The sequence below is a fragment of the Leptonychotes weddellii genome, chromosome 7 (genome assembly GCF_054177405.1).
Source record: "Leptonychotes weddellii isolate Sample4059 chromosome 7, ASM5417740v2, whole genome shotgun sequence".
NCBI classification, from domain to species: Eukaryota; Metazoa; Chordata; class Mammalia; order Carnivora; family Phocidae; genus Leptonychotes; species Leptonychotes weddellii.
The window spans coordinates 90,696,667-90,712,732 of record NC_138375.1 but is presented as its reverse complement, the minus strand read 5'-3'; positions in this window follow the sequence as shown (position 1 = coordinate 90,712,732).

Below are 16,066 nucleotides of genomic sequence, written 5' to 3'. Positions count from 1 at the left end.
CCTGTCTTTTATCGCTCTGCTGTGTTGGTTTGGGGTTCGGCAAAGAAATGGCCCAGCACCCGGGTTTGAGGCGTTGCGTGCCAGAGGAAAGGAAAGCGATTCGAAAAACAAGCTCGAATGGCGATGGCTCTTGGCCAGACCCATTTTGATCTTTGCCACTAAGGGCTGTATTTCCACTGGGACCTAAAACGCCTGTTTGGTTTTTATTAGATATTTGGAATAAAATCTATGAATGAACGGTAGAGATCACCGTCCCAGCCTCCTCGTTGTGCAGGTTAGGAAACTGAGACCCAGGGAGATGTGAATTGTCGAGCTCGAGGTCACACGGCCCCTTAGCAGAGGCTCCGCTCTGCAGCTCAAGTAGGGATCCACCGAAGAGTTCTCTCCCTTCCCCAACTCCCCCACCTCCTAGCTTTCCTCTAAACACTAGATGCAGAAATGGTTTAAACAGGCTGAGGGGGCTCCACCTAACGCTGCCGGTGTCCAGACACTGCCTCAACCAGGACTGTCGGTTCTTTATTCTAATCCCACTCCCCCCTCCCCAACCTCCCAGCACCCCCCACCCCGTCCCTCCTGGTATGCGCTTGAGAAATTTCGCTCCTTGCAAGCAAAGAAAGACAGTGCCCTCTGAAGTCCTTTGTTAGCATTAACTCGTCAGCCTCACCGTGAGCCTTTACAAATCTGTTTCATATTTTAATTTGTGATGCAGACTCAGGCCCAGACTGTTAACAAAGCCAGAGACAGCTGGATCAATTCACGGTGAGAATCACGTGCAGCGTTTCTGGGGCTGCCAGGTGAAGAGAGGAGCCCAGCAAGCCGATCCTGTTCCTGAAGGAGGTGTGGATAAAATGAGCCAAGACCAAACGTAGAGCAACGCTGTAGATACCAGAGATGGGTGCTGAAAAGAAGGGAGGTGGAAATGTGGAGCTAGCGCACATCTGTCTTTTTAAAAACCTGTGTCTGTAGCCTGTGGCAAGGTGTGGAGGCAGCCCATTAGGGCAGCCTCAAAGGCACCTCCTAGAAGTGCTTTGTCAGTCCATGTTGTGGGCTCAAAGTGAGTCCGTTGCTTTGGAAGACCAGACGTGAATGTCTTCCTCTGGGAAAAAATGTTCTGTTTAAACGAAGAGATTAACACTTTTTCTCACTAAGGAGAAGTATTTCTTTCTTACTTTAGTCACTTAGCAAATCTACATGGAACTGTAGGTAGATGATCCTGACGAGAAATAAAACATGTGGGGGAGCCTGGGTGGCTCAGTTGTTAAGCGTCTGCCTTCGGCTCAGGTCACGATCCCAGGGTCCTGGGATCGAGCCCCACGTTGGGCTCCTTGCTCAGTGGAGAGCTTGCTTCTCCCTTTCCCACTCCTCCTGCTTGTGTTCCCTCTTTTAGGGGCGCCTGGGTGGCTCAATCGTTAGGCGTCTGCCTTCGGCTCAGGTCATGATCCCAGGGTCCTGGGATCGAGCCCCGCATCGGGCTCCCTGCTCGGCGGGGAGCCTGCTTCTCTCTCTCCCACTCCCCCTGCTTGTGTTCCCTCTCTCGCTATGTCTCCCTCTGTTGAAAAAATAAATAAAATCTTAAAAATAAATAAAACGTGCACAGCTCGGTTGGTTGACTAGGGATTTTGTCACAGGAAGCCACTGAGTTAGGAACAGGCAAGGCAGTCTGTTTCTGTTGCATCTTCACCACCTGGAAACTGCAGTGTCCTTAACCATGGGGACAGCAACATTTGTTTCTCCTTGCCGGGTACTTTGCTAAGCAGGCAGGGGGATCCTCGACGTTGGCTCATCATCCTCGGATGCCATTTCCCTGCTCTTTTCTACCTAATGTTGCCATCTTTCTGGGCTTCAAGAAAAGAGAAGGAAAAAACGTCGTAGCTTTGGGAAATCTTGAACTGTATTCAGTGACCATAGACGTTTGCTTCATCTGCCTCAGGGAGATAAGCAACATGAGGCAGAGGAAAGAAATTAGCTTCTGGAGGGTATAAAAGTGGAAAACATTTTCCTGCTGAGAGAGAGAGGTTGCATTTGGGGGAAAATGTATGTGCTTTCAATGACCTCCTGCAAACCACACTGGTTTGCTTGAACCAATGTCTGACAAGCTTTCAGGCCTCTGTGCCCTTTCTACTGTTTATTTTACAGCTGCAAGTGATTTGCAAGTTAGCATATTTCTAATCACAGCAACTCAAACTGTTATTACCCCGGCATCTCTCAGCCAAGCCTAAAGGTAATTCTTACCACTCTCCTCACAGGATGAGAAGGTGAGCAAGTCGTGGATGTGTACATGAAGAACTCTCTAGACAGGCCTGTGATCCAACTGGACAAGCGTACACATAGTCGATGTCTGAGTCATAAACAAGTCAGGAAATGCTGTGGGTCTGTGTCGTACAGTGACCACCACCCGACTCAAGATGTTAGCCCATTCCCATAGGCCCCCGGGAGCTGGTCTTCGCCTCCGCCTTGTGACACCAAACCAAGGTCTCATTTTTAATGCTATTAAGAAGCTGTGCCCAAGGCTTTGGCCTTGTTATCTCCCTTAACAACATTATTTTGTTAGGCTGCAAAATAAGCAGCATGGGGTTAAATGTATTAGCTGCCTTCCAACCTAATTTATCTTCATTCCTTCCTAATTTACACTCGGGCTGAATTAATGAGAATGATTTAATTAACACAGTGCGACCATGGTACCAGGGACAAGACAGCTCGGGGGATTAGACCAAACAGTGGGCTAAGCAGCTGCCATCCTGCCTCCTGTGGTTTCCCCAAAGCCCCACCCGAATTTCAGACATGTTCCCTGCCAGGCTTCCAAGGGTCTTCTTTGTTCTTTGATCCACTTCCTGAATCTGTGTGAGGAAAATGGCATTGCTTTCCTTCCTCGCCTTATTTCTAAGAGGGGCTTCCGGGCTGTGGTCTGTAGAATAAGGATGGCAGAGGGGCCCGGCGCTCACTAGAGAGGTATGCTCTTCCTCCCCCAGTGTCAAGTTTGTGCTGGGAAATGGGACACTGAGCCAGGGACGGGAAGCCCCTGGCTGCACTTGTCTTGGGATCAACACCTGTGGAAGGAAAGGGAGGGAAGCAGGATGGGCAAAGGGAGCTCAGCTGGGATGCGGTCTCAGCTGAGGCCTCGGATGGCCCCCACGGGGAGCCCTGGAGTGGAAATGAGCCTGCAGATTTGTCCGCAAAGCAAGAAGGCCAGGTTTTATGTGGCTGCATCAACCAGTTGCTGAGTCCAGGCTACCCAGGAAAGGGACCAGGGCTTGGTCAAGGCGGCACTCTTCCACAGAGTTCTCAGTTCGGAAGAGGGCAGGTGGCTGAGCGTCTTCTGGAGCCAGCGCCCCAGCCGCTGGGGGAAGAAGTCCTTCGGTCTCGCAGGAGGAGTCGAGGGACTTAGCTCAGGGCCCACGTCAACACCACTCCTTGACAGAGATGCAAACCTAGAGAAATGAGACCTCAGCTCTTACTTTCAAAAAAAGGGGATTCTTAAAAATCCGGCTATTTATTAAAAAGACAAGGAAAAATAAAGAGTTAAGACAGTATGAGGAGCTATCAGCATTGTGTAAGTCAGTTGTTTTTCTCCAGGAACGAACAAGAAGTCTGAACTGATAGTTTCCTAAATTTTGATTTGCTGCCTTCTGCATTTATGTCTTTTTCGTGGTATTCATGTTAAACATTTGTTATGATAAACCTTGAGAATATTCCTAAAATTGTATCCAAATTGACACGCTCATATTTTAAAATTTCAGTTGCTTCCTACATCCATTATATGTGTTTCGTGTATTTTGTGTTACAAAATTACTTTTTAATTTCCAATTCTAGTTGTTCATGGCTGATCTATACAGATACAATGGACTTTTGTATTATAACTTTTTTTTTAAAGATCTAGTTATTTATCTGAGAGTGTAGACGTGTGCACGTGGGGGGAGGGGCAGAGGGAGAGAAGCTCTAGCAGCAGCCTCCACGCTTAGTGGGGGCTTCATCCCACGACCCTGAGATCATGACCTGAGCCCAAACCAAGAGTCGGTCACTCAACCGACTGAGCCCCCCAGGCGCCCCTGCATTATGACTTTTAATAGAAAGTCGTGCGTGAATGTGAATTTGTGTCCTTTCAGAGCTGGGCCGGCCATCCTGTTGAACTCCATTCAGAGTTGTTACAGCGGGGAAATTCACTCTTCCTTTGAGACTCTGTCCATCCCCTCATAGGGCCCCAGGTGACATTGCAGGGGGTAGACAGTTTATTGATGGCTCACAGGACTGCAGAGGGATCCATCTGAGTCACTTTTTTCCTTGGTGTTAGTCTATAAAGTCTGGTCATTAGTGAATCGAGCAACCAGGGCTACGAGCACTATTTCTACTCTGGGGCTCTTCAGCACAGTGATCTTCACGGTGATAGATTTTAGGGTCAGAATTTTAAAGCAGCATTTTATTATTTTTTTCTCTGATTATAAAAACAATACACGGTAGAAATTTGGGGGAAAGAACAGAAAGGTAAAAGAAAATCAACCGCAAACCCGCCATTTGGAGGTAATGACATTTAGCATATCGGTTCCAGTCTTTCTATATCCACATAGTATCTGATTTTTAGCAGTTAAATGCTTCAGGGCAGGGACTAGAATCCAGCTGGAATTTCTGCTTCTACAGGCACCAGCTGGGCGTTTGAGGGACAAGTATTGTATCTTGGTGCCTTGGTTTCCCGGTTTGCCAAGTGAGGTCAGATGAGCACCTGGCTCCGAGCATTGTTTTGCTGATTAAATAAACTAGCATATGCAAAGCACACAGGACAGTGCCCGGCTTCTGGTGAGTGCTGCGTAAAGCCTGCCTTTCTGATTCCTTCCTAAGCTGTTTAAGGAGAATGGTATTCCTACAACCCTGTAGCTCTGTCCTCTTAACCCTCCTAAGTAAAAGTACCTTGAATCTGTATCAAAGTTCCTATTTCTACATTTGCCCAGCGGCAGTGGCTTAAGGGACACTTCCTGTCTTGAATGAAATTACAGACTGTCTTTGGAGTCAGTATTTGAGGCTCTGCTCTTCTTGCACACCTAGGAACCTGACAGCTCATGCGATAAAACTCAAATTCATGGGATTTGCCTTTGTGCCTCCTTCCATCTCTTACTGATACTGTCTTCATGTTTTATACTGGGGCTGTCGGTCTGCAGTTGATGATGGAGAAACAATTCTTTACTCTCTCCTACCTTAAGAAACTAAGCTGCTGCAAAGGGAAGAGTATTGAAGAAGTCACACATTTTAAAAAGAAGCAGCTAGCTATATTTAGAAGAAGGTAGCCTGGCCAACACAGAGCGTGGTTGGAATATAGGCTCTTACTTTTTCCTGCCCTGAAGATCCTGTGGGGTGTACTTGGTAAAGCCTCTCTCGTATATATCAGAATCACACCAGGCTCTGTGGGGTGTGGCTTTTTACAACCCAGAGGCATCTTAAACCATTCCCCACTCCCCCTATTTTCCATAATCTTTGATTGCCCCAAGGCTCTTGGATCTAAACTCTTAATTTGTTCTAAGTAATTACATTAAAGAATTGACCGTTGTTCCAAGCAGTGAAAATGAGGGTTTTGTTTGGCCTATATGCCTTGCTTCCAGGGCAAGATGCCAAGTCCCCGAGCATGCCTGGATATGAAGAAGGGACCAGAAGAAGGGACCTTTGTGGTCCAAGAGCTTGTACCTTCAAATGAATATTAAAAGGATTTTATGGCCCTCTGTGAGCACAGACTTTACTCACTGCATAGAATTCAGCTGGGACAGGAGTCTGGAAGGAAAAAAATAAAAACAAAAACAAGAAGCTGCAAGTTAACATTACCAGTATGAAGAAAGAATGAAAACAGAGAAATGCTGTTGAGCGTGCTGTCTTAAAGTTCCCACAACTGTTTCTCATGATTTTGAAAATATAACACGAGCAAGGGTATAAACTCACGTACACACGTGTACACAAATTTCCTTTAGCCTCATGAATAATTGTGAAAAGCATTCACTATCAAATCCCAAATAAAGTTGAAAGACTTGCTATTCCCTTATCTGAGGATACCTGAAAATATTTAAATATCAGGAGGAAATGGTAACATTTAAAAAAAAAACACGTACATTCAAATACTTATAAATCAGTTTTCACACCCACAATTATCTTCAGAAGTTAGTGGTTTCATTGAGCCAATCAGTCATTCACCCAGCAAATATTGATTTACAGGCATTGTATTAATACTTGGTGCTGCGGATATTCTCCAATTCCACTAGATTTTTTCAGCCCTACCCTGTGATTTTACGCTGTTGTAGGTTTGGCTGGCCTTCAGCTTACTTGTATTTGCATTTCGAAGTCTCTCGTTCCAACTCTGAAGCCATGGAAAGAAATCACATATAGGGAAACTTGAGTGGGGGCGGGGGGAAGAACATAAATATAGGCCAAAGCAGAGTTCAGTTTCTGTCACCCTTATTAGACTGCTAGTCTGGAAGAGAACCACGAGAATGTAGACCCCCTGGGTTGTGACATGGTCTTCTTCAAGTGCCATTTTTCACCCAAGGATTATAAATAAAGCCATTATTGCCTCATTAAAAATTGGCCTGTTAAAAATGGTAAAGGGGCTCATAATGGCACTCGCCAAGAAAGGAAAAGGCAAACCTCATAGGCAGAAGTAGGGGGTGAGTGTCAACGTTGCGCCCACCAAAGACTTCTGTTTTCAGGAGATTATGAGTTTTGCCACCGTAGGAGGAAACATCCCAGAGCTCCCCAAAACTGCACAATTGCTTCTATGTCTTTTTCAATTTCTTCTACGTCTTTTCTGGGTCACTTATGGTGCCAAAAATGAGCAGGAACGCCAAATTGCCCTCTAATTTTTCAGACCGTGGTTTCAGAAAGTTGAAAACTTGATCAATTTCAAAGAACGCATTTTCTCTGCTGCACTTGTGCATTTTTTAAAATCCCGTACACGACTGTACGTGATTTCAAAAGTTTTTAGTTTGTCAAGTATCAAGTTTTTGTATATGTCCTGCAACAGACAAAAGGTTGTTTTGTTTTGTTTATTGCCCTGCTAGGTACCTAAGAGATGAAATTGCCACCCCCAACAAAGCCAGGAATGAGACTCTGTAGCACAGGACAAAGAGGCTCGGCCCTGCAGACCACAGTGCAGAATTTGGGTAAAGCAACAGTGCCCTCTTCTGGCTACAGTGAAGAACTAAGTACAGAAGAGTGACAAAATCTAAGGTGAATAAATCCTGGAGATCTACTGTATGCATAGTAGCCGTAGTTAACACCACTGTATTGTGTTGTGCCAAGAGGGTAGGTCTTATGTTAAGTGTTATCATCGCAATAATAATAAATAAAGAAGGTGGGAGGAAACTTTTGGTAATGGATATGTTTATGGCCTAGATGTGATGATGTTCCCACCGATGTATAATTATCCCCAGACTCCTCAGCTGTATGCATTAAATACGTACAGCTTTTTGTATGTCAATTACACTTCAATGGAATGGGTTGTTTTTTTTTTTTTTTTAAGTAAGAGGGTGGTTTTTTTTCAAGACCCAACATATCGAAAAAGAAAAAGTGAACACGGTGTGGAAGCTCCTTGTAGAAACTTTTGTGCAGCTACATAGCCATAAAGGTTATGCCTCAAATGAGCAATGCCAAGTGTAATGCGAGGTCTGGCCAGTCTGCAACAATGTGATGGTACTCCCGTGCCCTACAGACGGGCAAGCCGAGGGCACCACTGAACCATCTGTCTCCTCAGCACAGGCTGGGCAATTCCAGGGCCATTCCCCCTTCTGCATACGATGCTAATAGAAGTTGTCCTCAAGGCTGCTGGACAGGGACCCATATGTCCACTGGGCTAGTCTTGGAGCTAATCAGAACGACTAGAAACTCTCACATTTATTTAGTCTGATCAGATGCTACGTACCATACCCATCTCATTTAATCCGCACAGCAACCCTAGAAGCCTGAAGGTCTCGTGGTTGAAGCCAGAACCCAAAGTGGTTTTTACCCCACCAGAGTTGAGTTCCTAACTACTGACCTACACTGCATCCTCTAGTCTCCTGATTAACTGGGGCCTCTGCTTTTCTGTCCCCTGGAATGGCAGCCTCAGACACCCGGCACATATATGGTAAATTTACAAGAGAAGAAGAAATGAATTGCTCGGTTTGTTTTGCTTTGTGTTGACAGGTCTGATAAAGGTGTGACCAATGAGAAGCTGAAATCAACGGATTAAAACTACATGGTTTTTCTTAAATCAATTTTTACCCTTTGACCATAGTTGATGAAATGTCTCACCAGATCCTTCTCTCATCCTGGCACAGTATACCCACTAGAGTTTGCTACATCAACTCACAAGCAAAATAGTGTCCTAATCGAGTTTTCTCTGTTCAATTTAGTTCAGACATTGTTTCTTTTTTTTTTTTTTTTAAAGATTTTATTTATTTATTTGAGAGAGAGAGCACATGAGAGAGGGGAGGGTCAGAGGGAGAAGCAGACTCCCTGCCGAGCAGGGAGCCTGATGCGGGACTCGATCCCGGGACTCCAGGATCATGACCTGAGCCGAAGGCAGTCGCTTAACCAGCTGAGCCACCCAGGTGCCCCTATTTTTCTCTTATTTTAAAACTAATACATGTAACAGGGGATTTCAGCCATATTGGTAATATTTTTAAAAAAAATTTTTTTTTTTAAATTTCTAAGTAAACTCTACATCCAACGTGGGGCTGAAACTCACAACCCCACAATCCAGAGTCGCAGGCTTTACCGACTGAGCCAGCCAGGCGCCCTTAATATTGGTAATGTTTTCTTTCTTAAATCAAGCGGTAGATACGTAGGTGTTTTGTATTTTAAAAAAATATATCTTTTCATCTATGTAAAATACTTCATCCTAAAATATTTAGAAATTGAAAACGTCTATTCAACAAACATTTTGGGGGTGCTTTCTCTGTGCCTGGCTCTGTTTTATCATTGGGATACAGCTATAAACAAAACTGATACAATCCCTGCCTTCACAGAGCTCACATTCCCAGGGAGGGATTGTTTGGAGGAAGCACTTTTTTTTTTTAAAGATTTTATTTATTTATTTGAGAGAGAGAATGAGAGAGAGAGCATGAGAGGGGTGAGGGTCAGAGGGAGAAGCAGACTCCCTGCTGAGCAGGGAGCCCGATGCGGGACTCGATCCCAGGACTCCAGGATCATGACCTGAGCTGAAGGCAGTCGCTCAACCAACTGAGCCACCCAGGCGCCCAGTTCAGACATTGTTTCTTAACCATGGAATGAAGCACTGTTTCCCCAGCTGTGATGAAACTCTGAATATTGACAGTCTCATCTTCTGCCCGCTGCAATGTCTGCAGTCCAAATGTCTGGGGGAGCTTCGAGCGTCCTCCTGGAAGGATTTGGGGAGAAAGTGCAATGGAAGATAAAGGAAGCATTTCATCTCTTGGCTGCATCCAGCAACTGTGACATTATGGTTAAAAACCTAAGATACACAGATTATGCTAAAGTTTGAAATCTTCATATTGCACGACGGTTCACAGACAGGAGGGATGTTGTAAGTTTATTTCCCTGCTAGGTACCAAAGAGATGAAATTGAGCAGGCGTGGAGGCTCCTTGAGCATGGGATGGTGGTTTTCAGTCCTTTAAGAGGCCAAGCACAATAAAATCTCAGTTGCGTGGGAGCCAACTCACTAAAAAGATGAATAAAACATTTTTCCTATACTGAACCTTTAGAGGAAAGATACTAAACCCAAGAAAAGATGTCCCTGTTGGAGCTTTCTTTTAAAAGTAAGCGATATCAGGGCGCCTGCGTGGCTCAGTCGGTTAAGTGTCTGCCTTCGGCTCAGGTCATGATCCCGGAGTCCCGGGATCGAGCCCCGTGTGTGGGGCTCCCTGCTCAGTGGGGAGCCTGCTTCTCCCTCTGCCTCTGCCCCTCCCCTGCTTGTGCTTGCTCACTCTCTCTCAAATAAAAATCCTTAAAAAAAAAAAAAAAAGTAAACGATATCTACCTAAACATCAAATCAACAAGTAATATCTCAAATGTTAAAAGCAGCAGTACGATAGGGTCATACTGACAGATGTGGGGTACAGCAGCAGCTCCACCGGGCTGCCCCTGCCTGGCAGGCACGTAGGAAGGGCTTACTGAATAGGGGACTGCTGCTCTTCTCTCATCTTTCTGTACTGCCTGTGTTTCCTCCTGTATGTACTACTTCAATTAATATTAGAAATATTTTAAAGTCAATGGCAAAAATAAAAACATTTGAAAGTGATACCCATGTAGCATCTCACAGTGGGTCGGAAGTCCCAGCAAAGAGTGTCTCAAGTGGGTCCTCTGCTCAGGGCCTCCCAAGGTTGAAGCCTGGGTTCGGCCAGCCTGGGGTCTTCCCTAGAGGCTCTGAGGAAGATTCCACTTGCAAACTCATTTCCGGTTGTTGACAGAATTCAGTTCCTTGCGGTTTGGAGCATGGTGATCCCCATTTCCTCGACACACGACCCCCCTTCATCTTCAAGCCAATGATGGTACATAGGACCCCTCTCATGCTTGGCATCTCTAACTTTGCCTTTTGCTACATCTATCTGATTTCCTCTTCTGGCTGCCTTTTCTGCTTTTAAGGGCTTGTGTGATTACTTTAGTCCTACCTGGATAATACAGGATAATCTCCCTGTCTTAAGGCCAGCTGCTTAGTGACCTTGATTATATCTGCAACATCCCTTTTTCCAATTAATATAACCATGGGCATGACATCAGAGGGCAGAAACAATGAGGGCCAAAATTCTGCCTGCCACGCAAGCTCAAATAGAAAGTTAAAATCAACTGTTCTTGGAAATGGATCGAAGGGAAAATAATTATATTCTTCCTTGAAGACAGATTGAAGTGAAGAGAAATTACTGCCCAATTTCAGCGGACAGGCTACTGTCACTCATCAGCTCGTATCATCCTATGTTTTGTAGGTAGGGGACACAGTCTGAGTGATAAGACCTGGTCAGAGGGGGCGCCTGGGTGGCTCAGTTGGTTAAGCGACTGCCTTCGGCTCAGGTCATGATCCTGGAGTCCCTGGATCGAGTCCCGCATCGGGCTCCCTGCTTGGCAGAGAGTCTGCTTCTCCCTCTGACCCTCCTCCCTCTCATGCTCTCTGTCTCTCATTCTCTCTCTCTCAAATAAATAAATAAAATCTTTAAAAAATAAAAAAATAAAAATAAAAACAGTAATCAGTTAAAATAGTGGCTGTCATTTGCAAATGATACATGCAGAGTATCATTTCATTCTTGAGATTCTGTATAGAAATTTTTAAAAATTAAAAAAAAAATTTTTTTTAATTACCTCCACTTACAGATAAGACTCCTGGAACCTAAAAAGATCAGGTGACTTACCTGAGATAACACGGCTGAAAATAGCAGATTTGAGACTCCAAATGAGGTTACCTGTTGCATAAAGACAGTTGCATAAATATTCTGAAGTGAAACAGAGGGGTTTTTTTTTTAACTGTTTAAGAGGAAAAAAAAAATCTTTCAAGTTGACGAGAAAAGGCTATAAAACAGCTAGTTAATCAATCACTTCATGGGCACTATCCATAGAAATGAAACCTGAATAAAGCCAGGCCACCTCGGAGCTGGTCTCAGTAGAATGTTCATTCAGAAAAAACACAAATCCAACTCCAAAAAAAGCCTTGCAGCTTCACGTGAGAAAACTCTGGGAGAAGCAGCAAAGAGGGAACCATGCTGGGTAACCTACAGTAGAACATTCTAAAAATTTTCATTTCCCTTGGGGGGCGCCTGGGTGGCTCAGTCGTTAAGCGTCTGCCTTCGGCTCAGGTCAGGATCCCAGGGTCCTGGGATCGAGCCCCACATCGGGCTCCCCGCTCAGCGGGAAGCCTGCTTCTCCCTCTCCCACTCCCCCTGCTTGTGTTCCCTCTCTCGCTGTGTCTCTCTCTGTCAAATAAATAAATAAAATCTTTAAAAAAAAAAAAAAATTTTCATTTCCCTCATCACAGTAGCTGCTTCCCTTAAAATTGTGCTTCCCCTAAAGAATGCTTTCAGTAGCCCCTCTCTGCCCCCTTGCTGCCCCTTTGCTGGCCACCCCACCCCTAGTGTCTTCCCAGAATGCATATCTTTCCATGTTCATTCCACATCCTTTCTTATAGGAATCAGTTCAACCTGTCATCTGTCTCTAAGACTCTTCCACAGTTAGCCCTGCTCAAGATGATGATGGAACCAGGAGTCTACACAGAACCTGGACAGTGAGATGCGTGTGTGTGTGCATACCTGAGCTTTCGTTGCTCCCTGTCACATAAACTTACAGTGGACATCCTCCAGTGGCTTCCATCTCCTTTCCACAACCACAAGGTGCTGTTTATCTGGCTTCATCTCCACTCTAGCCACACTGGCTGCTCGTTCATCCCCAATACGCCAAGCATTCCCCAACCACAGGATCTTTGCACTTAACTGACCTACCTAGAAAATTTTCCATAGATATCCACATGACCAGGTCCCTCCTTTTCTTGAAATCTCTGCTCAGATATCTCCTGATTAGTGAGACAGACTGTCCCTGAGCTCCTGGTCTAGGATAACAAGCTCCTCTCTTCCCTCTCTCCATCCCTTCCTCTTGCTTATTTTTTCTTCAGCACACTTACCACCACCTCATATTGTATGCTTATTTATTATTTATATCTCCCATTGGGAAGCAAGCTCTGTGAGGGGAGGGATTTTGTCAGTTTTGCTCTCTGCTGAATCCTCAATACTTAGAACATTGCATGATACCTGGTAAATGCTCAATAAATATTTGTTAGATAGATAGCAATTATTATTCAGATTTTTATTAGAAGGTTAATAAATCCTTCTCTTAGGGAAGAATGTATTTTCCTTTTGAACTTGACACGGAGTATTTGTGTAGTCACGTGTCTTCCAATGAATCTCCATGTTCTGTTTGCTCCTTGGCTGCTTTTGTTTACTGAGTCTGTGCATCACATGTTTGTGGTGTCTCCCACCCTCACCCTACCTCTCCCATCTGTTGCATATAAAGTCCAGGTTTTTCTGCCCACTTTCAAACTCCAGCTGCTTGATGTCTTTGAATCCGCTAAGCCTTTGCTCCCCCAAATCTCCAGGTCAGGTGTTCTGACCTAGTTGATGGCGGGTCACTAACTTCCAGAAACGTCAGCTGTCCTTGAGCCCCCAGGGCATTGGCATCTTGAAACACAGAAGACTCCAGAGCCCCTGCCTTGCCAGTATCTCTGATGTCTGAGCAGCGAGAGCAGCAGCCCCGAGGGCTTTGGGATGTGTGCCCTGCAGTAACTGGGATTCAATGCCAATGCCCACTAACACACGGGGGTCTCCAGGATGCTCCACATGCCTCTCTCACGTTGCACTTCCCTGGGGGCACAACCAACGTCAATAATGAATAAGAACCCAAGCATCCTGGGGCGCCTGGGTGGCTCAGTCGTTAAGCGTCTGCCTTCGGCTCAGGTCATGATCCCAGGGTCCTGGGATCGAGTTCCACATTGGGCTCCCTGCTCCGCGGGGAGTCTGCTTCTCCCTCTCCCACTCCCCCTACTTGTGTTCCCTCTCTTGCTGTGTCTCTCTCTGTCAAATAAATAAAATCTTTAAAAAAAAAAAAAAAAACCCAAGCACCCTGCGCAGTAAAGAATTTGCCCCAAAAGAGGTCTGGCACTGGGGCGCCTGGGTGGCTCAGTCGTTAAGCATCTGCCTTCGGCTCAGGTCATGATCCCAGGGTCCTGGGATCAAGCCCCGCATCGGGCTCCCTGCTCAGCGGGAAGCCTGCTTCTCCCTCCTTCACTCCCCCTGCTTGTGTTCCCTCTCTCGCCTGTGTCTCTCTCTGTCAAATAAATAAATAAAATCTTTAAAAAAAAAAGAGGTCTGGCACTTACACCCCAGCTTCTGGGATGTAATCTGGGTCATTCCTGACAGAAGTGTCTGTTTAAGGCAGGCTCTGGGTACACCAGATCTTAGGGTGGGGTTAGCCACACCTGATCCTTTTAGGGTGAGAACTGGCCATGCCAGAAAGACCAGCCGTGTGACTTAGGTGGGAGACTTTGGCTGGAGGCTGAGATCAACCAGTGGATAATCAATCACTCAATCATGTCAAGGTAATGAGACCCCAAAAACTTCTGAACAGCAAGGCTCAAGTGAGCTTCCGTGATGGATAATGTTCCATGTGTTTTGCCACACATCGATGCCAGGGTGGTCAGAAGCTTTGCATTTGGAACCCTCACACACTCTGCTCCATGTGTCTCTTCCTTTGGCTGACTTTAATCTGTATCCTTTTCCTGTGATTTAGTACAACTGTGGGTAGAATAGCTTTCAGCAGGTTCCGTCAGTCTTCCTTCTAGTTAATTATCAAAACTCAGGGTGGTTTTGTGAACTCACACCCACAACCTTGCAGTTGGTGTCAGAAGTGAGGACAGTCTTGGGCACTGTGCCTTCAAACCTCATAGTCTGGCTGACCCTAGGGACATCCCCAAAGCATGAGAAGAACTAGGGCCTCTTATCTAAGGTATTTTGAGTCCAATACAGTATGCATGTTTCCTTTCTCCATTCATTCATTCATTTAAAGATTTTATTTATTTGAGAGAGAGAGAGAGCACGAGCGGGGGGAATGGCAGAGGGAGAGAGAAGCAGGCTCCCCGCTGAGCAGGGAGCCCGATGCAGGACTCGATCCCAGGACCCTGAGATCATGACCTAAGCCGAAGGCAGATGCTCAACCCATTGAGCCACCCAGGCGCCCCTCCATTTATTTATTTTAAAAGATTATTTATTATTTATTTATTTAGAGAAAGAGCACATGAGAGCACGAGCGGGGGTAGGGGCAGAGGGAGAGGGAGAGAGAGACTCTCAAGCAGACTCCCTGCTGACCACGGAACCTGACGCAGGCCTCGATCTCACAACCCTGAGATCACAACCTGAGCCAAAGTCGAGAGTCGGATGCTTAACTGACTGAGCCACCCGGGAGCCCCTCCTTTCTCCATTTAACCTTATCTCTTAATATTTCTCTATGTTATATTTAAAAACTTTCGGAAAGGAAGCAGACTTTCAAAACAGGAGAAAAATGTGTCACTGATATTTATGTAATATTTATGTCATTAAGTCCCAAGAGACTTTAAAAATGTTGAATTTCAAAATGATTTGCCAGCGTGGTATTAATTTTGCAGTATAATTAAATCACCTGCCTAAGAGCTCACAAGGCTCACAGCAGAACTGAGAAAAGAATGTGCCGTGCCTGATTTCTCACTGCCTGACACCATGGTCAGGGCTGGAGACGCATTATTAACCTTAGAACACACGAGAACGCACAGGATAGCCAGCAAGGAGCAGGTGGGTGGCTGAGCCAGGAGAAGACAAGGGAGCTTGTGTGCCTCGGGAAAATCACGGAAACGATGAAGGGGGAGCCACAGGCCGTCCTGACCTTGAAGGGATCACAAGGTGAAATATGAGCTCTCGGCAGCAGGAGACAAGAAAGCAAAAAGAAAGAAGGAGGGGTAAAGAAAGACACAGAGCTATTTCATAGATGTGAGCACAGAGAGGAAGGAGTGGGGTATCCTAGAGAAGATGGGGAGCATGGTGAGCGGAGGCCCAAGCCCAGCTCTCCCCTCTCCAGGAAAAACCCAGAGTTGCGGAAAATTCCCTCTCTCTTATCTTGTCAGTTAACCCCGGGGCCTTTAGCAAAAATTAGCATTGCTTGGCTGTCAGCTAAGCATGAGTGTTTCTTCCTCAACCCAGGAAATTGCATTTGGGTGAGAGAATAAATGGAATTTAAACCTTAAAAGCTCGGTAAATAGCTGGGATTTAGTATCATAGCTCTGAAGTCAACTTAGAAATAATGACCTTTACTTCAAAAGAATGGCCTTAGAAATAAAGACTTTTTCCACCCTGATGGTGAAGGAGGAGGGGGGAGTGACCAGCAATAGTCCATCCATCACTGATGGGACGGAGAAGTCAGTGAGGAGCCCAAAGACAGGAGGAAGTCGCCACAGGAACAGAGCAAGAAGCACAGGGAGAGGAGACAAGGAAAAAGATCACTTGGCCGGGCACGTGTGGTGCAGAGTCCCTCCAGCTGCGTGGCCCATGCCTCATGCCCCATAGCCACCCCACACCGTGA